The sequence below is a fragment of the Lissotriton vulgaris genome, chromosome 1_1 (assembly GCF_964263255.1).
Source record: "Lissotriton vulgaris chromosome 1_1, aLisVul1.2, whole genome shotgun sequence".
NCBI classification, from domain to species: Eukaryota; Metazoa; Chordata; class Amphibia; order Caudata; family Salamandridae; genus Lissotriton; species Lissotriton vulgaris.
The window spans coordinates 190,923,647-190,948,440 of record NC_141685.1 but is presented as its reverse complement, the minus strand read 5'-3'; positions in this window follow the sequence as shown (position 1 = coordinate 190,948,440).

The following is a 24,794-nucleotide window of genomic DNA, read 5'->3' as shown; positions in this document are numbered from 1 at the left end:
TACAGCCATTTCTCTAATGATCCTTACTCTGTCAGGCCTTTGAAGAGGTTTGGCTATGGTGTGACAGGGTATTCATGGCCGTAGCTAAACGTATGGTCAGGCAGGGGAACATTATGTTGGCAGTAAGGATACTCCGTGGCTGTTGCAACAGGGTATTCTTACTGACAACATATAAATCAGGCCCTTTGTTTTTTTTCAATCCCAATCAACCACAGTACACTTCTAAAGCCCGTAGCACCTCACTGGGGGCACTTGGAGACAAACAGGTTGTCAGGAAGAGGCACAGAGCAGGATTCAGTTCGAGTCCAGATGCCACTGGTCAGTTGGGAACTTCCGGAAAAAGGTCTTTGGCAGCTTGATGTCTTTCTGTAGCCATACAGGAGGTCAGCCAATTCACCATTGGAATCCACTTCTTTGTCCTGGGTACAGAAGGGAGCAGGTGCTGGTCTCGGGTTCTAGACAGCAGGTCCAGTCCTCTTCTGATCTTCAGCAGGTCCCGAAAGTGTTTTGGATTGTGAGCCTTGACATGCCGCATTTAAGCCAGACATGAGCCTGTCCTGGGGGTGACTACTGGCCCCTCTCTAACCAATTGGGTAAATGTTCCCAGGCTACTTTAGGTCTACAAACGGGCCCAAAAAAAGTACAGAATACACACATGATTAAATATTTTATTTACTTCACTAACAAATAAGAAAGAAAACTCAAACTGTTATATTTAATGGGAGGAATGGAGCTTTTCTTAATTCAATTTAGACCAATCATCATCCATACTATAATCTGTTTGATGCATTTGCACTGTTCCAATGATTCAATCTGAGGATACCAACTTAATTTTTAAATTCGAATTTCAAATTCCTTCACATTTACAGAACAATTTTAAATGTTCAACATTACATTTTGATTCTTAATCTATACACTATTGATCTGTTAATATGATTTCATATTCTGAGCAGTCACAGACCCACTGATTAGGCTCCGCGGACCACCATAGGTCACCGGACTACAGGATAAGGACCACTTTCCTATGGGAAATGTTTCAAACCTTTATCAAACTTTAAAAAGAATAGTACAAATATTTTAATGTTAAATATCAATGTAAAATTGTATTTTAAATGTAGGCCATTTTTTAAAATACATTTGTTAATGGGTTTCATGTATCAATAACAGTACAATACTGAGGCAAAGCACACAAATATCGGCACCTTATTGGGCTGTATCAACAGAGTCCAACCCTCCACTCCATGTAGCGGTGAGCAGTAAAATTATGACAACTCTGGTATTTCCGTGTAAAATTTAGACCCAATGTTGAAAATGCTACATAATTAACTTAACTTTTAATTAAATGTGGATTATGTATATATATTAAATGACATTAAAACTATTTTTGTTAAAGACTTACAGAAAAACCTTTCTAAAGTTAAAATGTCTATTATGTAGTATAAATTATTTAAATTTACGTATTGTAGGAAGGGGGAGTCTCTAGTCGGCGCAGTGCAACACTAGCGACAAGCAGGGACTCTCCTCTTCCTCGTCAGGGCTGAGGGTTACCTTCCAGACAACCTCTGCTTACCCTCTAGGTAGTGTGGCTTAAGCAGTCGCAGGCTAATCTTTGGGGCATATAGGTTAAACACTTGCAATAGTACACCCTTACAACCAACCCACCACACAACGAGACCAGACTGTATTCTGTAAAAATATATATCTTTATATAGATTTTAAGCAGGCTTGTGAATACAGTCAACGTACTTTATGATAACGGTTGCAAGTTACTCAGTTCAGGTTACCACAGTTCTTATAGCAGTTCTCTTTGGGCCCGTAGGCCGGTGTTAACCAAAGTTCTTGTGGAGCCGGCGGCTTCCAGGGGATCTGTCCCACGTCGCGTTGCCTTCCCGGTGTCGCTGATCGTTGCGGCTCTTCAGCCGAGCAGGTCACGGGTCATCCGGGGCAGCGGTGTTCTGTGGCGGCAGGGTCCTCTCCTCGTCGTCCGCTCCGACCCTGGAGGCGGCAGCTGTGCGGTGGTGGCAAGTGGCAGTACGGTCCCCAAGTGCAGGACGTACCCAGCCAAGTGCCGGTGCAGCTGTGGGCTCACAGCTGGGCTGTCGGGCAGGCTACCGACCTTGCGGACTCTCACAGGGCAACTGTCCGTCTTTGCAGGTGAGTGGCTGCTCGTTATGCAGTCACCTCGAGAGCTCGGACCGGACGGGTCCTCCTTCGCTTTGCTCTCGGGCTCCCAGTGCAGTTGCGGTCACGGTGTTCGGGCCAGCGGCGGCTGGTCCTTACTTTGCTCTCGCTGTTGCTTTTGGCCCCGGTCACGGTGGTCAGGTGGATGTCGTTGCCTTGGAGGAGATTCCTCCGTCGACGCTGCGGCGATGGTCAGCACCCACAGTCGCTTTCTTCCAAGGGGTGGAGTTCTGGACTTTTTGGTTCCGTCCAGAGGTGTCAGGGGACAACACCCGAAGACCCCGGAGTTCTACCTGTCTCGGTGCACGAATAAACAGAAACACGGGCTTCTCGATGGTGGCGTCAAAGACCAAAGGTTTATTACTGCAGGGACACAGAAGTCACAGAAACTACACACGGGCAGTATCTAGGAGCCTGTTCAATTTGTACAAAGAGGGTTGCTCCTTATATACTAAAATTTGAGCTTGAGGCAAATTCTTTACATGTAATACATTCCCAGAACCTTTGTGTCCTAAACAATAAATATTTGGCGTTACACAGGAATCGTCGATAATATCTGATGCCAAACATTACGAAGAGGGGTTCCCACTAGTTCATCACAATCCCTTGTCAATATTGCATTCAAGAGCCGGACCGCCTCATCGTAAATTTCGTTACCTCCCCCTAATAAAGATTCAGAAAGAAAGGAACGGAGCCACGTGTGGAAGATAGGAAAGTAGGATAAGGGATGTTTGTGGGTTGTAAATGGGCAAGGCTACCAGCTTCGGCCGCCTAATCGTGATCAGGCCAACGGACACAAGAACCAGTATAGTAGGACTGGCCTCGGGCAGAAGAGGCAGCTTTTGTCGAGTCATGCAGCTACCGCGTGTTCTGGTCTAAGGTGCACGTGTCACTAGAGAGGTGAATCTCCGGTTAAGCCTACGTGTCCTTAATTGAAATGGAGAAATCAGAGGTTATTGCGTATGTGAGGGCAAGAAACACAAAATGGCTGCCATGATCTAAGATGGATGCCATGGGTAGATCGGAAATGTGTTTGTAACAGGAGTACTCTTGCTCGTAGCATAGCGAAAACACCAGGATATGCTAAATGGATCATTTGCGGTTCGCTGATACCAATATGATGTATTTCCGACAATATTGAAAACACGGGTTCAAATTGTCACGGAACCTCAGACCCTCCTTTTGCCCTTACATAGGCAATTACTCAGTCTATGTCAGAGTCTAGTTCTATGCTCATCAGGTCAGTGACATGCTGTTGTATCATCATCCTCTCTCGTGCCTTTTCTCCAAACGCAGGTGGTTTTCTAAAACAGGTTGCAGCACAAAGACTACACAGAGCTGGACCACACTGGATGATCAGGCAACACGAGAACAGGAATACTAAGATGACACCAATGACCATTAGAACCTTCCATCCCCATGCTGATATCAGAGTCCACAACCACTCCATGAAGGACCAGTTTCCCTTGTCTACATGAATAGAGTCGGAAATCTTGTGTAGCTTAGAGATCGCCTCATAGACTGTTGGAGCATTATTGGGAATATAGACACAGCAGCTCGATTGGATCATTCTGCATACCCCACCTCGATCTGCAAGTATTACGTCTAGAACCATACGGTTCTGCAACGTCATGAGTCTATCCGCCTGAAGCTCAGCTGTCAAGTTGCTAAGGGCACCAGCAGTTTCGGTAATAGTAGATTCAACTACCCGTGTTAGCTGACGTATGTTTCTACTATTGGCCATAGGCCCCCAGAACGGAAGGAAACCTTTGAAGAAGTCTCCAGCTTCCTGACCAGCGGTATCTTCCTTGCTGAAGACACCTCTTGCTACTCTGGTCTTGTGATAATCAGATGAAGCAGTGTAATTTGGAGGCAATAATCGAGCAATATAACATGATCCTGAAAAGTCAGCAGGCAACCATGTATACGCTCTGTCTTGACAGATGAAGTAAGTACCCCTAGCAGTAAGAAAAGCAGGGGAAGAGTTAGACGGAAACACGTAAGTCTCTACGCACTCACTCCTCCCTAGCTGAGCTCTTGGATTTCTCCCATTACCTTGCAAACAGACCTGACCTCGGTGAGGTACGACCCAGATTGGAGTTGAGCTTTTACGCTTGCTTTCTCCCAAACTAAGGCGATACTCTGAAGAATTCCAACTCAAATATACTCTTAATTCGTCTCTAGGGTAAGATGGAGTGTTATTGACGTCCTTGATCATATCAATAATACCCTGAACTAGAGCTTTGTTGGCAGAGTTATATTTAGTGGAACGTGGTGGACGCGGAGGATAGGTTTCAAGGGCATAAGCAAAAATGGTCTGAAGGGCCTGAAATGATCCATTATAGCTGAAAGGCAAAACCAGATAGGGAATACCTTTATCCGTAGTGTGGGGTATCAAGCCACACACCCAGCAGTCTGTAGTGTTAACTACCAGTTGGTGTTGGTGCAAGAGCTGTACAAAAGTGTTATTGATGAATTCTGAGCGTCGAGCTTGCTCATGTTCAGGAAACGAGTGAAAAGAGTGTATAGAAGAAACAGTAGAAGTAGCAGGATCAAGGGGAGGTACTGTAGTTACTGGCATAAAAATTCAATTCACACCAAAGACGATTCCACCCACCAACGTTATCAAAACAATCAAAAATGTAATGGCACATTGCATCAGAAAGCATTTGCTGTGAAGAATTCTGTAAAATTCTGTTTCTGCGAACATAAATCACATTTTCTCGTTGCAGCGCAGGAAGCTCCATCTTCTACAATCCGCTCGCGACCACTGATGATGTGTACGTAGATGAAAATGCCTCTATTAGCCCTGGGAGTTCCCAGAACCAACAGAAAGATCGACCTTGTGTCTGACCCCTGCAGATTCAACTAGGCACACAGCCACGACCCTACGGCTACCCAGACGGCAAGGCAATTTTTTTAAGACAATAAAACAATAGCAAACTTCCTGGCTGATGGCAAAAGTTTCAAAATTCAAAATATCACAATAGGCAGTTTCCTGCTTTATTTGTCCATATTACGAGATCGTAAGTTGTATCTTAGTTTTGCAGGAACTGTTTGATCGGAAAATAACGTATCGTTAGTAGATGTTGCAGTATTCAGGTTCGCAGATGACAGAGTTTTTTCTGATGCAGAGGACAAATGTTCAGAGTTCAAAGGATTCTTTTCAGGAGGAGAGTCAGAGTTTGAAGTGTTAGTTATCAATTCAGCATCACTAAAAGGGGCAAACTTGGGTGTTTGCTCGAATTCAGAGGCACCAATTCCCTTCTTAACCCAGTCGTCGTAAGGAAGTGGCAGAGGTACACGTTTGACGTGTGTCGCATGGATCCAATGCTTGCGACCAGCCACACGAACGGCAGTTCTTGTTGCAAGCAGCACCTGGAGGGGGCCAACAAATCTGGGTTGAAGGTTCTTCGTCCTCGCGAAATTTCGTACCACAACGTGGTCACCTGGTTTCAGTTGATGACCTGGACTCTCCGGTGGCTTTGGCAATGCATCGAAAACCTGTTGGTGAATAAGACTCAATTTAGCAGTCAAGTCGTAAAGGTAATCAATCAGCATTGGATATTCTAGAGAACAAAACTCCTTTGGCCTCGGTACTCCCCAAATATTAGCGGGACGGCCAAAGACAATTTCATATGGACTAAGCCCTACTCTAGAATGTACAGTCGCTCTCGTTGATAACAAAGCCAAAGGTAGTGCGTCTGGCCAGGATAAACCCGTGGATGCCTGTATTTTAGCTAGTTTTAGTTTGAGGGTGCCATTGTAACCCTCAACCAAACCAGCAGACTGGGGATGGTTTGCACTGTGGAACTTCTGTTTAATGCCCAAACCGGCACACACACTCTGCATAACTTTCCCTATAAACTCACTTCCGTTATCTGACCATACAATCCGTGGCATTCCATATCTAGGGAAATATTCTTTGAGAAGAATTTTGGCAGTGGGTAGGGCAGTATTGTCCTTTAGTGGATATGCTTCGATCCATCTGGAAAATGCACAGACTACCACCAGGACGTATTTTAGATTATTACAACGATCCATGTGTATGAAATCTAGCTGAATTACCTCAAAGGGGCAGGAAGGAGGAGCGAAATGACCAGCAGGAGTTGGGGTTCCCTTGCCAGGATTATGCATCAGGCATACCATACAATTTTTCACCACTCTCTCTGCACATTTACTGATCCCATAATTCTTCCAGACTGGAGCCAACATCTTACAGATTCCTTTAGAACTTATATGCGCTACTCCATGCGCCATTGTCACCACTGCAAGCACATACGCATCAGGCAACATCCAACGCTGTTGTTCCGACAAATCAATCCAACACCCACTCGAATCCAACTTGCCCGTACTTTCTTTCCATGCACGTTTTTCCTCCTCAGTTGCCTCTTTTTGAATCTCTTTCACACTTTCCACTGTATCCTCACACATCCCAGACTCGGAAATCCATCTTGCAGACGTAGCAACATACATTCTACTCATAATATCTCTAGCTGTCTGTTTAGCGGTTTCATCAGCAAAAGCATTCCCACGACCAACATCATCCGTGATTGCTTTATGAGCACTGCATTTCACAATTGCAACTTCAGTCGGCAAGGTTAGAGATTCCAACAAGTCGTTAACTAGCTGACCATGTTGAATCTTAGTCCCATGGGACGTAATGAAACCTCTTTCTTTCCACAAACGGCCAAAACTATGGGCCACGCCAAACGCGTACTGACTATCTGTGAACACATTCACTCTCTTTCCCTTAGCTAAAACACACACTCTTGTTAGAGCGATTAATTCTGCAGCTTGGGCAGAATTCTGACTCACTCTTGCAGTCTCCACAATCGTCCTCAAAGTCGTTACTGCGTAAGCAGCGGTCACCTCACCATTCTCCAATTTAAAACATGACCCATCCACATACAACGTGCCATCTGGATCTGACAACGGAGTGTCTTTTAAATCAATTCGTCCTTTTGTCTCTTCCTCAGTTCTAAAACAGCAATCATGGGGCTCGGAATCACTCGACTCTTGATTAGTCGGCAACAATGTTGCTGGATTCAATACATTGCATCTTTTGATCTGAATATGACTTGCTAGCAGTGTCAGCTCGTAGCCAGATAATCTAGCACTGGTAAGGTGTTGTGTCTTGGTTCTGTTCATGAGTGTATCCACAGCATGAGGAACCATAACCACTAGCATGTTGTTCATCACCAAACCAGCAGATTGGCGAATGGAAGCCGCAGCTGCCGCTGTAGCTCTCAAACAACTAGGTAACGCTCTAGCTACCGGATCTAATGTTGATGAAAAATACGCACAAGGGCGTTGTTTATCACCAAATCTCTGTGTCAGGACACTCAACGCGCAACCTTCTCTTTCGTGAACATAAAGCGTGAATGGCTTACTGTAGTCAGGTGTACCCAATACAGGAGCTGAACACAATGCTTTTCGTAACTCAGAAAAACTCTCCTGACATTCATCAGACCATGGCACCGGACTCGGAACACCTTTCCCAGTCAAAGCTATCAACGGTTTTGCTAAAAGAGAAAAATTTGGGATCCACTGCCTACAGTATGAAGTAATACCTAAAAAGGCACGTACTTCTCTTTGTGTGCGGGGAACACTCATCTGCGTAATTGCTTTTATTCTCTCTGGGGTCAACTTCCTTCCCTCCTTTGACAAGAGATGACCTAGGTAGGTCACTTCTTGGCAGCAGTATTGCATTTTCGAAGGTGACACCTTGTGATTCAAATTGGACAAAAGATGCAATAACGAAATCGTAGCTGCTTTGCAAGTTTCCTTGTCATCGGCAGCCACTAGAAGATCGTCTACATACTGCACTAGGGCAGAACCTTGAGGAAGTACAAAAGAATCTAACTGGCTTTTTAATGCCTGACTGTAAATGGACGGACTCTCACAATAGCCTTGTGGAGCGCGTTTAAACCTGAAGCTTCGACCTCCTAGACAGAAGCCGAAAATATCTCTGCTTTCTTCGGCTATCGGAATGCTAAAAAAGGCATTCTTCAAGTCGATGACTGAAAACCATGTGGCTGTAGCAGGAATCAATGTTAACAAGGCAGTAATGTCTGGAACTACAGGGAACTGCGGAACCACAATCTTATTAACCTCTCTGAGATCGATAACAAACCTATATACTGGAGGCTTTGTCGGATCAGTACGTTTCAAAATCGGTAATACAGGACTGTTACAGACATTTCCTCTAGTTTCTTCAACCACACCTTTCTTAATCAAATCTTGTACAATCAATAAAAGTGCACGTTCACCTTCACTAGAAATTTTGTATTGAGGAATTCGTGGAAATTTGACATTTGCTTTCAAAGTGACTACATATGGTGGTATTTCCAAAAGGCCTACATCATTAGGACCAGTCGCCCAAAGAGTATCAGGGAGTGAACGCAGCTCCGGCGGGAGTGCATCCATTGACAAGTACATCGGAGAGGTGATTCTTTTGCCCAATGTAAGCTGTACTCCTTCCGGAGAACAGTACAATGTCGCATATAGGCGTTTTAACAAGTCTAAACCAAGCAGATTTTCATTACAACCTGTCGTCAAAATCAAGGGTGCTTTCAATTGACACGGTCCAACAGAAATAGACAAAGGACCAGATGTGGGGTTGTAAACAGGGGCGCCTGAAAAACCTACAGAAACATTTGTTAAGCCGGACAAAGGTGCGCCAGGGAGTTTCGCATGAATGATAGAACTTTTTGCCGCACCAGTATCCAACAGAAACGGTTCGACTACACCTGATGTTGCTACTGCGACATAAGGCCCACTCTGATCCACTGGAACTGATACTACTCCCTCTCTCTGTCCATGGCTGTCCTAGTACCCATTTTGCTGAAATCCCTCATCCACTTCACAATAGTCCTCAACATGATACTGTTGAGATCTATTTTGTTGGGCAGACTGTCCATTTCGTTGATCAAAGTGATTGGAAGGGCGATCATTCGTCTGTGGAGGCATAGCACCTCGTCCTCGACCTCTAGAATTCTGCACAAAACCACCACGACCTCTCTGAGCTGCTGCTGCATTATTTTGCGCTAAGATCGGACAGTCATTTTTGTAGTGACCCTCTTTCTTACAGTACGCACACTGGTTCCACTGGTATTGAGGCCTCGGTGAACTATAATCTGTCCTTTGATATGACCCTTGCTGCGTATTAGTCTGATTCATGCGAGGCGGATACGCCTGTTGCAAAAGAACTTTAGTCTTTAAATCTTTCGTTTTCTTATCTGATTTCTCTTTCTCCTCTTTATCCCTATTTTCATAATACTGCGCAGTTGCAAGTATTTGTGCAGTTGTAGAGACAGCCCACGCACTCTCGGAATCTTTCAATTTGTTGCAGAGCTCTGGTAGCAAATTGTGTACAAATTTATCGACAAACAATCTCTGTCCTCCTTCTGTGCTCATATCCTGACCACTATGATCTACAAAAGTCTCTTCGAACCTCGTAAAGAAGTCGGAGACACTTTCGTCTTTCTTCTGCCTGCATGCGGACAACTTGTCCCAGTTAACACGCAATGCTGGCATCAGAGTCTTCATTAAGTCAATTATCCTACCTGGAAGATTAGCAATTAGAGGTTCGGGTTTGGAACCACCTATTTGCTGACCATCTGCTGCAATGATAGCTGCCCAATCACCACCTAGGGCAACTGGATGATTCTCTTTACGTATTTTAGCCCAAATTGGTTGTGGTACTACATTTCCAAATAACATGTCGATGTCCGCTAGATTCATAACACAAGCCTCTACTGTCTGCGCTAACTCCTTATAGTATCCAGCAGGATTCTTACGCGGATCTGGCAAGGCCTGTTTCACTGCTAACACTTCGGCTCGCTTCCATGGAATGTGTATCCATACTCTCTGGAATTGCGCCGGAGCGGCTACAATACCATTAATGGCATCAGCTTGCACAGCTTCGCGCCAAATTGGAGGAACCTCCCTCATTGGATATTGGCGAGTCTGCTTCGTACTACTTTTCTCTAAGTCTCTCGGTGAACGAAGTGATGGATCATTTCTATAACTTAAAATCAGTTCCATCGCTTCTTTTATATTCGGACCTACTATCATTCCTGTAGTAAACTCTTTCTGAACTTTAATTAAGTCTTCTAAATTCGATTCAGAGTCATCTTCTTCTAGTTCCTCACGTAAAAGAGAGCACATCTCGTCAAAAACATATCGTTGCGTTGGTTCATTCCATTGCATAAATGTATCTAGTACATCTCTCGTACTATATCTCCTACTCTTCGAAATCCATCTAAGAGCTGTGGAATCCAAAATTCCGCGTTCCTCAGTACTTGGAAGCTGACTGCGTCTCTGTACAGAGTCAGAGGCAGGAGTCTTAATTAAGGTTTTATAGAAAGGAGACAGAATATTAGAGACGGAATCAGTGATTCTTCGACGAACAGTAAGCGGAGTCATAATACTAGCAGATGTAGAGAACACAGAAGCAGTAGGAATAGATAGCACAGGAATAGTAGGAGTATCAGGCAAGGCAGCTTGTGAAACAGTAGGTGTAAGCGATACAGGTATAGGTAAAGAAGCCGGCAACCCAGGGAGTGGAGGTGCCGAAGGAATATTCACATTAATTATAGGAGGTACAGGAGCTTGATTCTGAGGGGCAGGAGCAGGAATACCAGGTTGTCCAGCAACCGGCAATTGAACATTCGGTACAGGTGGAGCCGTAGCACCTTGTGCATACGGTGGAGGTGACTGTAACAAGTAAGACAACAGAGGATCGTTTTCGGGGTCCTCTAGTATCTTAGTTGTTTTCGATGGCAAGGCAGGATAGCACTTGTCGATCGCTAAATTATGTTCTCTAATGGCCACCTCTACGGCCTTCTCAGACTCGTTGACTTGCAGCTGCTTAACAGCCTGTTCTAAAGTCAACTCTTGCTCTTTCTGTTCTTTCTTCAACCTTTTAATTTCTCTCTGTTTGGATTCTTTTCGCCAGTAACGGAAAGAATCAAACATTGCCGGCCGGGCTTTCTTCCTAAACAATTTCGCTTCTAAATTATCAAGGATTTCGGGTTCAAAACTACCATGCAGTGGCCAACTAAGGACACCATCCTTTTCCGTATAGCGGACCCATACCTCATTATAAGATATAGGACCCACGCCATGTTTACAATACAGATCATATAGAGGAGTCCCAATCGGAGGAACCAGACATGAGTCCTCCAATCGTGAATCACTGTTGCAACCAAAACAAGACAACATACAATTTTTCCGACTTACCATTTTGCAATCCGGAACACAGAACGAACAAAACAAAAAACAGATATGTGCACCTGAACCAAGAACTTAGGCCTACCAAAAGCGAACTGATGTATCGATACCCAAACTAAACCAATAGATTATCGTAACCAGAACAACAACCAGTGATAATCTTACAAAACCAAACCAAACCAAGAACCAAAAAGGATTTTAACAACCCTCACGAAGTAACCAACTAGCAACCACTAAATACTTAACTGAGGTACTGAAGACGTCACCAAGGAGAAACCCGTCTTGTCTCGCCGTACTAAGGACTGCACCTCGGGTCCAAGACAGGGCGACGGTCAAGGCAACGGCCCACTGCAGCCGTCCTGAACGGGAACCCTCGTGGAAGAGAACTTCGGGCCACTTTTGCGATATGCCGGGATCGATGAAGTGGGGCGCCTCCCTCGGGAATCTTCACACGAAGCTCCTCGAACTCTTCAGGCTTTTGGACCGATACCGAATGATGTCGCCCCACGTTGGGCGCCAATTGGAGTTCTGGACTTTTTGGTTCAGTCCAGAGGTGTCAGGGGACAACACCCGAAGACCCCGGAGTTCTACCTGTCTCGGTGCACGAATAAACAGAAACACGGGCTTCTCGATGGTGGCGTCAAAGACCAAAAGTTTATTACTGCAGGGACACAGAAGTCACAGAAACTACACACGGGCAGTATCTAGGAGCCTGTTCAATTTGTACAAAGAGGGTTGCTCCTTATATACTAAAATTTGAGCTTGAGGCAAATTCTTTACATGTAATACATTCCCAGAACCTTTGTGTCCTAAACAATAAATATTTGGCATTACACAGGAATCGTCGATAATATCTGATGCCAAACATTACGAAGAGGGGTTCCCACTAGTTCATCACAATCCCTTGTCAATATTGCATTCAAGAGCCGGACCGCCTCATCGTAAATTTCGTTACCTCCCCCTAATAAAGATTCAGAAAGAAAGGAACGGAGCCACGTGTGGAAGATAGGAAAGTAGGATAAGGGATGTTTGTGGGTTGTAAATGGGCAAGGCTACCAGCTTCGGCCGCCTAATCGTGATCAGGCCAACGGACACAAGAACCAGTATAGCAGGACTGGCCTCGGGCAGAAGAGGCAGCTTTTGTCGAGTCATGCAGCTACCGCGTGTTCTGGTCTAAGGTGCACGTGTCACTAGAGAGGTGAATCTCCGGTTAAGCCTACGTGTCCTTAATTGAAATGGAGAAATCAGAGGTTATTGCGTATGTGAGGGCAAGAAACACAAAATGGCTGCCATGATCTAAGATGGATGCCATGGGTAGATCGGAAATGTGTTTGTAACAGGAGTACTCTTGCTCGTAGCATAGCGAAAACACCAGGATATGCTAAATGGATCATTTGCGGTTCGCTGATACCAATATGATGTATTTCCGACAATATTGAAAACACGGGTTCAAATTGTCACGGAACCTCAGGGGGTAGCGTCCACTGGTCCTGGGACGCTGGTCAGGGGGCAAGTTCAGTTGCAAGCCCTTGGAGATCTCTTTAGCAGAGTTTGGCACAAAGCAAAGCAAAAGTCTTCTCGTAGTCTTTTCTCCTTCCTCTCCTTCGGCAGCAAGGCACCAGACACAGGCAAGAGTCAGCACCCTTCCTTGTCTCTCACGGTCCTTCTCGTCGGGCAGAGTCCTTCTGTGGCCCAAACCGGATCTAATTTTCAAGGAGCAGGGCTCCTTCTTTTATAGGCCAATTCTTTTGTTCTCGCAGGCCAGGGGGGCCTTTGCATAGCCACTCTCAGTCCTTGAGTACCCCGGCGGGTGTACTCCGGCTTCTGCTTACAGTGCGAGGGGCAGGTGCATCAGACGCCCCACAGGGGGTGGAGCCAGCATTGTGCGGACAGGGGCGGCCAGAGTACCTTGTTGATGGGGGCTTCGCCCTTCCTGGGCCAGGTGCCGGCAGAGTCATCCGCCGCTCCCCAGGAGGGTGGAGCCAGCATTGTGGTGGCCGAGCACAGCTACAGTTCGAGTCAAGAGGCACTCCTACCTCCCACTAAGGTGTAATCTGCGCATTCACCACCTGTCATCCCTCCAGTCCTGCCACTCACACATCCCAGACAGTCAGATACACATACCAGCAGAGGCAGGCTTAAATGGTTAAGCAAGCAAATGCTAACTTTCTAAAAGTAGCATTGGCAAACCCAGGATACTAAAATAAACTTGACTACAAGAAATATTTTATCATCCTGAGTTCAGGCATACTAAACATGACTCGCTACCATGCTCCTTGAGCCTGCGGGAATTATAGGGTGTAATAATTCCAGCAGCTCAGTCTGGCCTAATGGAACAGGTAGCCTTCAATAGTGAAATACGGTCTTGGTTGTAAGTCACTACTAGGACATGCCACACACATCAGGGCTTGTCCTACCTTACACCTACAACGCACCCTGCCCGTAGGCCTACCATAGGGGTGACTAATATGTAGTCAAGGGAAGGTTCGGGGCTGGCAAGTGGGTGCACTTGCCCAGCTAGCGTGGCAGTACGAGACCGCACGCGGGTTCTGCGGTCGCAGTTCCCAGACATATCTTTACGGCTGCTTCGGTGGATGGCGCAACCAGCGCTGCAGGCCCACCAGTAGTATTGGCATCTACAAGCCCCGGCACTCTCTAGTGCGCGTTACTAGGGACTAACAGTAAATCCAATGCACCAATCATGGATACCAATCGCATGTACAATTTACAGTAGGGAGCACTTGCACTGCGGCACGGGTCAGCCGTGGCGCAGTGCCCTGAGTATCGGAAAACCAGCAAAACATCGGAGGCACATCAGCAAAAAGTGGAAGGGAGACTCACGCCAAGGTGCCAGGTCTAACATGTGTCCCCTCCAGCTGAAATGTGGGGGGAACTACCCTTCCCCAGGGAGTTCCACATCACTAAGGCGGAAAAATCTGGACAGACCGTCAGCGTTGGCGTGATCGGTGCCAGGGCGGTGTTCCACCGTAAAGTCCATACTCTGTAGAGAAATGGACCACCTCAACAGTTTTGGGTTCTCACCCCTCATTTGCATCAACCATCTGAGGGGCCTGTGGTCCGTCTGAACTCGGAAGTGAGACCCAAACAAGTAGGGTCTTAGCTTCTTCAGCGCCCAGACCACAGCAAATGCTTCACGCTCTATTGCACTCCACCTACTTTCCCGTGGGAGTAACCTCCTACTTATGAAGGCTACGGGTTGGTCAAAGCCCTCCTCAGTCATCTGTGAAAGAACAGCCCCTACACCATGCTCTGAAGCGTCTGTTTGCACAATGAACTCCTTGGAGAAATCAGGAGCCAGGAGCACGGGCGCCGTGCACATGGCAGTCTTCAGGGTGTCAAAAGCCTTCTGACAGGTGTCAGTCCAAATCACAATCCTGGGCTGCTTCTTCGAAGTCAGCTCTGTCAAGGGGGTCACGATCGTGCCATAGCCCTTGACAAACCTCCTGTAAAACCCAGTGAGCCCCAGGAAGGCTCTCACTGCAGTCTGGGTCTTGGGGGGTTCCCAAGCCAGGATGGTCTCGATTTTGGGCTGCAAGGGGGCTACCTTGCCACTCCCCACTTGGTGTCCAAAGTACACCACGGAACCATGCCCAATCTGGCACTTGCTTGCCTTGATTGTGAGGCCTGCTCTGCGCAGGGCCATCAACACTTCCCAGAGGTGTCGCAGGTGTTCGGGCCAGGTACCGCTGAACACTGCGATGTCATCCAGGTAGGCGGCACTGAACTCGTCCAGTCCAGCCAACACCTGGTTGACCAATCTCTGAAAGGTGGCAGGGGCATTCTTCATTCCAAATGGCATAACCCGGAACTGGAAATGCCCATCTGGTGTAGAGAATGCCGACCTCTCCTTTGCCCCATCGGTCAAGGCGATCTGCCAGTACCCAGACGTTAAATCAAACGTGCTGAGGAACCGGGCAGCCCCTAGCCGATCAATGAGCTCGTCAGCTCTGGGGATGGGGTGCGCGTCAGTCTTCGTGACTGAATTGAGTCCTCTGTAGTCCACACAGAACCGGAGTTCGGGTGTGGCTCCCGGAGCAGCAGCCTTCGGAACCAAGACCACGGGGCTGGACCAAGGACTGCTGGAAGACTCAACCACCCCGAGGGCAAGCATCTTGGAGACCTCCTCCTTGATGCAGGCCCGGACCCTGTCAGTTACCCTGTAAGCCTTATGCTTCACAGGTAAGCTGTCTCCAGTGTCCACATCATGGACGCACCAATCTGTGACACTCGGAACCAGGGAGAACAGGTCTGGAAACTGCCCCAGCAACTGGCGGCAGTCCTCCTGTTGTTCGGTGGTCAGGGTGGGTGAGAGGTTAACTCCATTCACTGACCCATCTTTCTCACAGGCCACCAAGAGGTCAGGAAGAGGCTCCGACTCCTCCTCCATTCCGTCATCGGTTGCCAACAACATGCCCACTTCGGACCTTCGCAAGTGGGGCTTGAGGCGGTTGACATGTAGGACCCGCAAAGGGTTCCTGGGCGTCTTCATGTCCACCAAGTATGTCACGGGGCTCTTGCGCTCCACCACCTCAAATGGTCCTGTCCACTTATCCTGAAGGGCACAGGGCTCCACTGGGGCCAGGACATACACCTCTTGTCCATGCTGAAGCTCGACCAGAGTGGCATTCTGATCGTACCACCGCTTCATTTCCTCCTGGCTCGCTTCCAGATTTGCCTCGGCAAGTTGTCTGAAGCGTCTGGTCTGGTTTCTGAAGGCCAGCATGTAGCTATATACATTCTGGGGAGGTTTCCTGGGAGATTGCTCCCAGCCTTCCTTTACCAAACTCAGCGGTCCTCTCACGGGGTGACCGTACAGTAGTTCAAAGGGGCTGAACCCTAGGGACTTCTGTGGCACCTCGCGATATGCAAAGAGCAGGCATGGTAAGAGGACGTCCCACTTATGCCTCATCGGACCTTCCAGGCCCATGATCATGCCTTTTAGGGTTCGGTTGAATCTTTCAACCAACCCGTTACCTTGGGGATGGTAGGGCGTGGTGAACTTATACGTCACGCCACACTCCTGCCAAAGGGACTTCATATACTTCGATATGAAATTGGTCCCCCTGTCGCTCACCACCTCTAGAGGGAATCCTACTCATGAGAAAATTCCCATCAGTGCACGCCCCACCACGGGAGCCGTCACTGTCCTCAGAGGGATGGCTTCAGGGTACCGGGTGGCATGGTCCACCAAGACCATGATGAACCTGTTGCCCATGGCTGTCTTGGGGTCCAGAGGCCCAACGATGTCAATACCCACTCGCTGGAATGGCGTACCGACCACAGGGAAGGGTTGGAGGGGAGCCTTGTTCTTCCCTCCCGTCTTCCCACTTGCCTGCCAAGTCGGACAGGTTCTGCAATAAGCATCTGAACTCTTATGCATTTGGGGCCAGTAAAAGTGGGTGACAAGCCTGTCATAGGTCTTGTCCATCCCCAAATGTCCTGCTAAAGGCACATCATGAGCCAGACCCAGTAGGAAGGCTCTGAACTTCTGGGGTACCACCAGCACACGGGCTGACCCAGGTTCAGCAGCCTTAGGCTCCGAATACAGGAGGTCGTTCTCCCAGTACACGTAAGGTGTCTTGGCCTGAACACCATCGGCCTGGTCTGCAGCCTGCTGCCGCATACCCACGAGAGAAGGGCATTCTTTCTGCTCCTTGCAGAATTCCTCCCTGGAGGGTCCTCCTTCTTGCTGCCAATGGGTCAGCTCAGGCAGGTCCCCCAGTTCGGCGATCTGTTCCCCTGTAGGCTCCAGGGCATCCCCCTCAAGGTCTGCTTCCTCCTGGACCGTGGGAACTTCAGGAGCCGGTTTCCCGCGCCCCCTGCGCCTTCTCCCTAAGGCCGGTTCCTGGGCCTCTCCTTCAGGCCCCAGGACCTCTCGATCACCCCTACTGGCTGCCATTGACCGGGTGGTCACGCACGCCCAGTCAGGCAGACCCACCATCCGCAGGTGAGTCGTCTTCTCCACCTTTTCCCAAGGGGAGTGCTCCAAGTCGTTCCCTAGCAAACAGTCAACAGGCATGGTTTTTCTCACACAGACCTGCAGAGTACCAGAGACCCCCCCCACTCGAAGGGAACTTGAGCCATCGGACACTGACTCTCTGAATTTTCAGCGTTGATAACCCTACAGTAGGCATGGGGTACAACCTGCTCTTGAGACACCAGGTGCTGCCTCACTGCAGTCACACTGGCTCCTGTGTCTCTAAGAGCCTCAGCTTCCTTACCATTGATGATCACCACCTGCCCATATTTCTTAGTGTTAGAGGGCAGGTAGTTCGTAGGGATCATCTCGCTGTCTCCTAGCGAGACCAGGGTCATGTGAACGGGATTCCCACCCCCCGGGACCATCATTTCTTCTCCCAGGTGAACGCTAGTCACTTGTCGGGGTGGAGCACCAGTGGGTGCGGGTTTTCCAAACAGGCGACACTTGGGGTCACTGGATATGTGCCCAGGCTCGCCACATTTGAAACAATTGAAGGGCCCCTTTGGAACAGGTTTACCTGTCGGGGCCCCATTCTGCTTCGGAGGTGGGGGAGGCTGAGAACCCTGCTGCGGGCTCCCTTGGGAACTACTTTGGGGGCCTTTTTGGAACCCTTTCTGTTTTCCCCCCTTGTCCCCCCCACTCTTCTGCTGGGGACCCTGCCCACTCTTGGCGGAATCTCCCACGGGACCCTTGTGGACCCTGGTGCTGAGCCAGCGGTCCGCCTCCTCAGCAAGCTTCCTCGGGTTGGACAGCTTGCTATCGATCAGGTGTTGGCGTAACTCAGGAAAACAGTGATCAGACAAGTGCTCCCATGCAATTAAATCAAAGAGACCTTGAAAATCATTAACTTTGTTACCTTTCACCCAACCATCCAGTGCTCTGCAAAAGTAAGTCACATACTCCACATACGTATTCCCAGGCCGCTTAGTACATCCCCTAAACTTCTGTCTATACATTTCAGGGGTAAGCCCGTACCTGTTCATTAAAGCTTCTTTCATGTGGGCGTAGGATCTCGGATTTTCAACGGGCAAATCTAGCAAGGTATCTCTCCCTTCGCTAAGGAACCTTCCCCACAACCCTGCTCCCCAATCCTTGTCAGGGACCCGGTGGGAGGACATGGCTACCTCGTATGCCCTAAACCACTGTCCTATGTCATCCCCCTTAAAGAACTCCTTAACTACGTCCTTCGGGATGTGCACTCTTGACTCTACCTGCACTGGCGATGCGCTGCCACCAGAGGGAGGACGATCCAAGTCTCTCTCCTTGAGACTTATCTCCCTCATTTTTACTTCATAATCCATTTGGTGCTTTCGCTCTTCCAGCGCCATTCTTTTCGTTTCAAGCTCCAGCTGGATTTTCAATTCTGCCAGCTTTCTTTCGTGATTCCTCGTTTCCTTCCTGTCCGCCAGCTCCTCTGGCGACAGGCCTTTACCAAAGCTGTGCTCGCTGTCTTGCCTCTCGAGGTCGATCAGATCCCCAAGTGCATTCTGCTCCTCCGTTGCATTCTGCTCAGCGAGGGCGTCTTCATCCTCCGGGGTCTTTCGGGACTCTATCCAGGCTTTCAGGGCCTTGGAGAGCTGTGTCTTGTTTTTGCAGCCAGCGTGCGGGACCTTGAGTTTCTTGCAAAAGAACTTCAGTTCGTCCCTGGAATATTTATCCACTTTGGCGGGGTCCCACTCCACCTCCAACACCTCGGAGGTCGTGGACTCTGCTCCATCCAGGCTCTTTGTGCCCGGCATGGTTTCTGCACTCGGAATCTTTCTTTCGGCAAAATTCAAAAGCAAAGTCTGTGGCTAAGTAACTGGACCGTAATCCTTGTGTAGTGGTCAGAAGCTCAGGTATAGATATCGCAAGTGTAAATTCGAAAATCCTCACCGCTGCGTCCAATGTAGGAAGGGGGAGTCTCTAGTCGGCGCAGTGCAACACTAGCGACAAGCAGGGACTCTCCTCTTCCTCGTCAGGGCTGAGGGTTACCTTCCAGACAACCTCTGCTTACCCTCTAGGTAGTGTGGCTTAAGCAGTCGCAGGCTAATCTTTGGGGCATATAGGTTAAACACTTGCAATAGTACACCCTTACAACCAACCCACCACACAACGAGACCAGACTGTATTCTGTAAAAATATATATCTTTATATAGATTTTAAGCAGGCTTGTGAATACAGTCAACGTACTTTATGATAACGGTTGCAAGTTACTCAGTTCAGGTTACCACAGTTCTTATAGCAGTTCTCTTTGGGCCCGTAGGCCGGTGTTAACCAAAGTTCTTGTGGAGCCGGCGGCTTCCAGGGGATCTGTCCCACGTCGCGTTGCCTTCCCGGTGTCGCTGATCGTTGCGGCTCTTCAGCCGAGCAGGTCACGGGTCATCCGGGGCAGCGGTGTTCTGTGGCGGCAGGGTCCTCTCCTCGTCGTCCGCTCCGACCCTGGAGGCGGCGGCTGTGCGGTGGTGGCAAGTGGCAGTACGGTCCCCAAGTGCAGGACGTACCCAGCCAAGTGCCGGTGCAGCTGTGGGCTCACAGCTGGGCTGTCGGGCAGGCTACCGACCTAGCGGACTCTCACAGGGCAACTGTCCGTCTTTGCAGGTGAGTGGCTGCTCGTTATGCAGTCACCTCGAGAGCTCGGACCGGACGGGTCCTCCTTCGCTTTGCTCTCGGGCTCCCGGTGCAGTTGCGGTCACGGTGTTCGGGCCAGCGGCGGCTGGTCCTTACTTTGCTCTCGCTGTTGCTTTGGGCCCCGGTCACGGTGGTCAGGTGGATGTCGTTGCCTTGGAGGAGATTCCTCCGTCGGTGCTGCGGCGATGGTCAGCACCCGCAGTCGCTTTCTTCCAAGGGGGTAGCGTCCACTGGTCCTGGGACGCTGGTCAGGGGGCAAGTTCAGTTGCAAGCCCTTGGAGATCTCTTTAGCAGAGTTTGGCACAAAGCAAAGCAAAAGTCTTCTCGTAGTCTTTTCTCCTTCCTCTCCTTCGGCAGCAAGGCACCAGACACAGGCAAGAGTCAGCACCCTTCCTTGTCTCTCACGGTCCTTCTCGTCGGGCAGAGTTCGTCTGTGGCCCAAACCGGATCTAATTTTCAAGGAGCAGGGCTCCTTTTTTTATAGGCCAATTCTTTTGTTCTCGCAGGCCAGGGGGGCCTTTGCATAGCCACTCTCAGTCCTTGAGTACCCCGGCGGGTGTACTCCGGCTTCTGCTTACAGTGCGAGGGGCAGGCGCATCAGACGCCCCACAGGGGGTGGAGCCAGCATTGCGCGGACAGGGGCGGCCAGAGTACCTTGTTGATGGGGGCTTCGCCCTTCCTGCGCCAGGTGCCGGCAGAGTCATCCGCCGCTCCCCAGGAGGGTGGAGCCAGCATTGTGGTGGCCGAGCACAGCTACAGTTCGAGTCAAGAGGCACTCCTACCTCCCACTAAGGTGTAATCTGCGCATTCACCACCTGTCATCCCTCCAGTCCTGCCACTCACACATCCCAGACAGTCAGATACACATACCAGCAGAGGCAGGCTGAAATGGTTAAGCAAGCAAATGCTAACTTTCTAAAAGTAGCATTGGCAAACCCAGGATACTAAAATAAACTTGACTACAAGAAATATTTTATCATCCTGAGTTCAGGCATACTAAACATGACTCGCTACCATGCTCCTTGAGCCTGCGGGAATTATAGGGTGTAATAATTCCAGCAGCTCAGTCTGGCCTAATGGAACAGGTAGCCTTCAATAGTGAAATACGGTCTTGGTTGTAAGTCACTACTAGGACATGCCACACACATCAGGGCTTGTCCTACCTTACACCTACAACGCACCCTGCCCGTAGGCCTACCATAGGGGTGACTAATATGTAGTCAAGGGAAGGTTCGGGGCTGGCAAGTGGGTGCACTTGCCCAGCTAGCGTGGCTGTACGAGACCGCACGCGGGTTCTGCGGTCGCAGTTCCCAGACATATCTTTACGGCTGCTTCGGTGGGTGGCGCAACCAGCGCTGCAGGCCCACCAGCAGTATTGGCATCTACAAGCCCCGGCACTCTCTAGTGCGCGTTATTAGGGACTAACAGTAAATCCAATGCACCAATCATGGATACCAATCGCATGTACAATTTACAGTAGGGAGCACTTGCACTGCGGCACGGGTCAGCCGTGGCGCAGTGCCCTGAGTATCGGAAAACCAGCAAAACATCGGAGGCACATCAGCAAAAAGTGGAAGGGAGACTCACGCCAAGGTGCCAGGTCTAACACGTATGAAATGAATTTACATTGAGGTCATTATTTTTTTATAAATTAAAGTTATAATGTATAAAAAAAATGTAAACGTTAACATTTTATAATAAACTAATAATTATTTTTTAATTATATGTATGATTGTAACGTTAAAGTCATTTATATTTTTAAAAAGATAAAATATGTTAATTCAATTCAGCATTAGTACTGACAGACTTTTATTTTTAGCCCCTTTATCCCTGGTACTCATAGTATGGCGTGCGGGCCGCCAGCGGCTCGGCAGGCCTTCAATGGCGGCCCACGGACCTTGCCTTGCAGTCTCCACATCCGGCAATAAACAAAGAAGATTAGCGCAGGAGCATACATAGTGAATACGTATTCACTACCTGTGCTCCTGCGGCCATCTTCTGTGTTTACTGCCGGCCTCCGTGACCTCAGGGCACCTTCAGAAAGGTTTTCAAAATGCCCTATAAAAGTAAGCTGCAGGGGGGTGGCCGGGCAAGATGGCCGACCAGACAAAATTTGTCTCAGCTCCTGGTCCACGGTCGGATCCTGAACACCTACCTGTGGTCCTTTGGCGTCTTTTTGGCTGAAATTCAGGCAGCCGGCATGCTGATCATACGGGGCATAGATTGAGCGTAGCAGATCACCAAAACCATGGTCTGGTACCCAGTGTGCAGCTCGCTTCAAGTGTCCAGCATTCACCACAAACTGGCGCTCACCACTCCACGATAGAGGGGAGTGCCGGACATCCATTGAAAGCCGTGTGGCACTGCTACAGCAACCGGGAGAGACGATCGAGACTGAGGGGCCGGATTCTCACCCCTGCTCCCACCTAGATGCCGCACTAGTGGACTAAGCTGCACAGGTACTGGCGGGAGCGAAGATCCCCTAGGGGTGCGGGTGACTCCACGGCACCTGTCCGGTGCTTGGGGCACGACAGGTCAGCCAGGGATATACTGGTGACGTGGTTTAAGGTGTGATCCAGAGAGTTGGGAGTGACCGGCTCTTCCACCCACAGCCGCCAAGATCTTGTAGGGAAGCACATCGCTGCTCTCCACGCCAGCAATGGGCTCACATTGGCTGAGAGGCCGCGGGAGTGATCAGGAGGGTATTGGCTGTTCCTTTGGCAGCTTCAGCACCCGATACAAGTCCCCCATTACCCGGGTGAGCATATAATCGCGGATGGCAGATACCGGCCGCCATGCCGGACCTTAACATGGCGGCCCCCCTCTGAGCAGGACCACCGATGCAGAACTCCTTGGCAGAGAGCGGCGTACAGACTCCCACTGGTGACCCCACGATGGCAACTACTGGATCCCAACTGGTAACGCTTCCATAGGAGCTCGCCCTGTGGGCAGAGGGGCTGAGATCTGCATCTATGCAAGACCCACAGTGAGGCAGCCTTTTTGGGAGTTCACCAGACTTTCCTCACCAGGGACAAACCCTTCCTAAGGACACCGCCCTGGTCCCCCCACAGCTTGTGCCACACTTGATAAGGTGCGACGGGGGGGGAATACACACGGTTCCATGCTGGATACCTGGGCAAGCTAACATCTGAGTAGCTATGCCAGAGCATTGGGGGTGACTGCTCGTGGTCGCACTTTAAGTACTCTGACCCTCAGCTGTCTCCCTACTTGTGAACAGAGTCTCTTCATCAGCCTGCCCCTTCCCCCATGGTCGCTGCTCACTGCCAGCTCCTACTTGCCCTAATGCCGCAAAAGAAGGGGACAACTAAAGCAACGCCTACAGTGTCTAATATTTTCACTCTGCCTGACAAGCACCTGCCACCAGAATGAGAAGCGAACGTAGGCGCCATGGTTCTCACCAAAGACGATCTTCTAGCCACGCCACGTGACATTAAGGCGGAACTGTTTGATGAACTAAGTCAAGACCTCAGGGCCTCACTTGATCAACTACGATCAGACCTCACTGGGCGACTCACTTCCCTACAACAGGATGTTGACTCCGTGGGCATGAGAGTGATGCACCTTGAAGCTCACATCCAAGACCTGGATAAACACTCTCCATCTATGCGTGATGACATATGCTCTCTCCAAGACCAACTACACCAGACGCAACTCAAAGCTGAGGATCTTGAAAATAGGGCACGGAGGGAGAATCGAAGCTGAAAGATGGACCGGACCTCGAAGCCTTTTTGGAGGGTCTTTTCGCAGAGGTCCTTAGCCCATAGACCATAAAAAATAAAGCTGGACAGAGTGCATTGAGTCGCTGGCATGTCGACCGGGGAGAACAAGCGACCACGAGACGTTCTTGCCAAATTCCACTCCTACTTTGCTAAGGAAGCCATGCTACTTGCCGCCAGGTAAAAGGGAGTGATCTCCTTCCGAGGCCACTCTTGCACCATCTTTCAGGACTTGGCTCCGGCTACACTCGCCAGGCGGCAGCTCTTTTGTCCCACCACATCAAAACTCCGGAACGAGAACATCCGCTATCCTTGGACGTACCCGTTTGGTTTCTTTCGAATTCAAGAATAAACAACAACACGTCTCGGATCTGCAAAATGGGCTTGATCTCCTAGGCTTGCCCTCTGACTCTTTTGAACCCAGCCAGAATAAATCGCAAGCTCCATCGAAATCCGACTCTGTGGAGCCCAATCGACCTTAGAGAAACTGAGAATGGGGGCGAATCAGCTTTTGGGGACGATTTTCAGCTGATATATGTAAGGACACACACGGCCCCAACCCATTCCACCACCCTTGCTCAGTGGAGCTAACTCCTAAGGGACACGCACGCCATCCAGCCACAGTTGCGCACTTGCCGCTTGTGGGACTTGGCCCTTTTTGGCAGATTCACTCCTGAACTTTTTGCCTTAAGCTCTGAAATGGCAAAAGTGATTTTAGGCCTCTGGGCACTTTAGGACTGTGGCCCAGAGTAAAGTGCGAGCGCACTCTGAGAGCGTGTGGTGAGATTGGCCTGCCCTCTCGTAGGAATGCATGGGGGATATGTGTATCCATGGTAATTCCTGGTATGATAGGAGTGCAGGGGCGAGTTTAGTATGCATGAACCCGTGAGGATAAATGCTGCGCAAGGGTGTGCACAGATTTATGGTGACTGGTGGAGAACGGCCACTTTTAGAAGTTGCATTACTGTGTACTGTGTGTCTGCCTGCCTGATGTAAGTTGAATGTCTGGCTTGTGATTAACAGGAGCT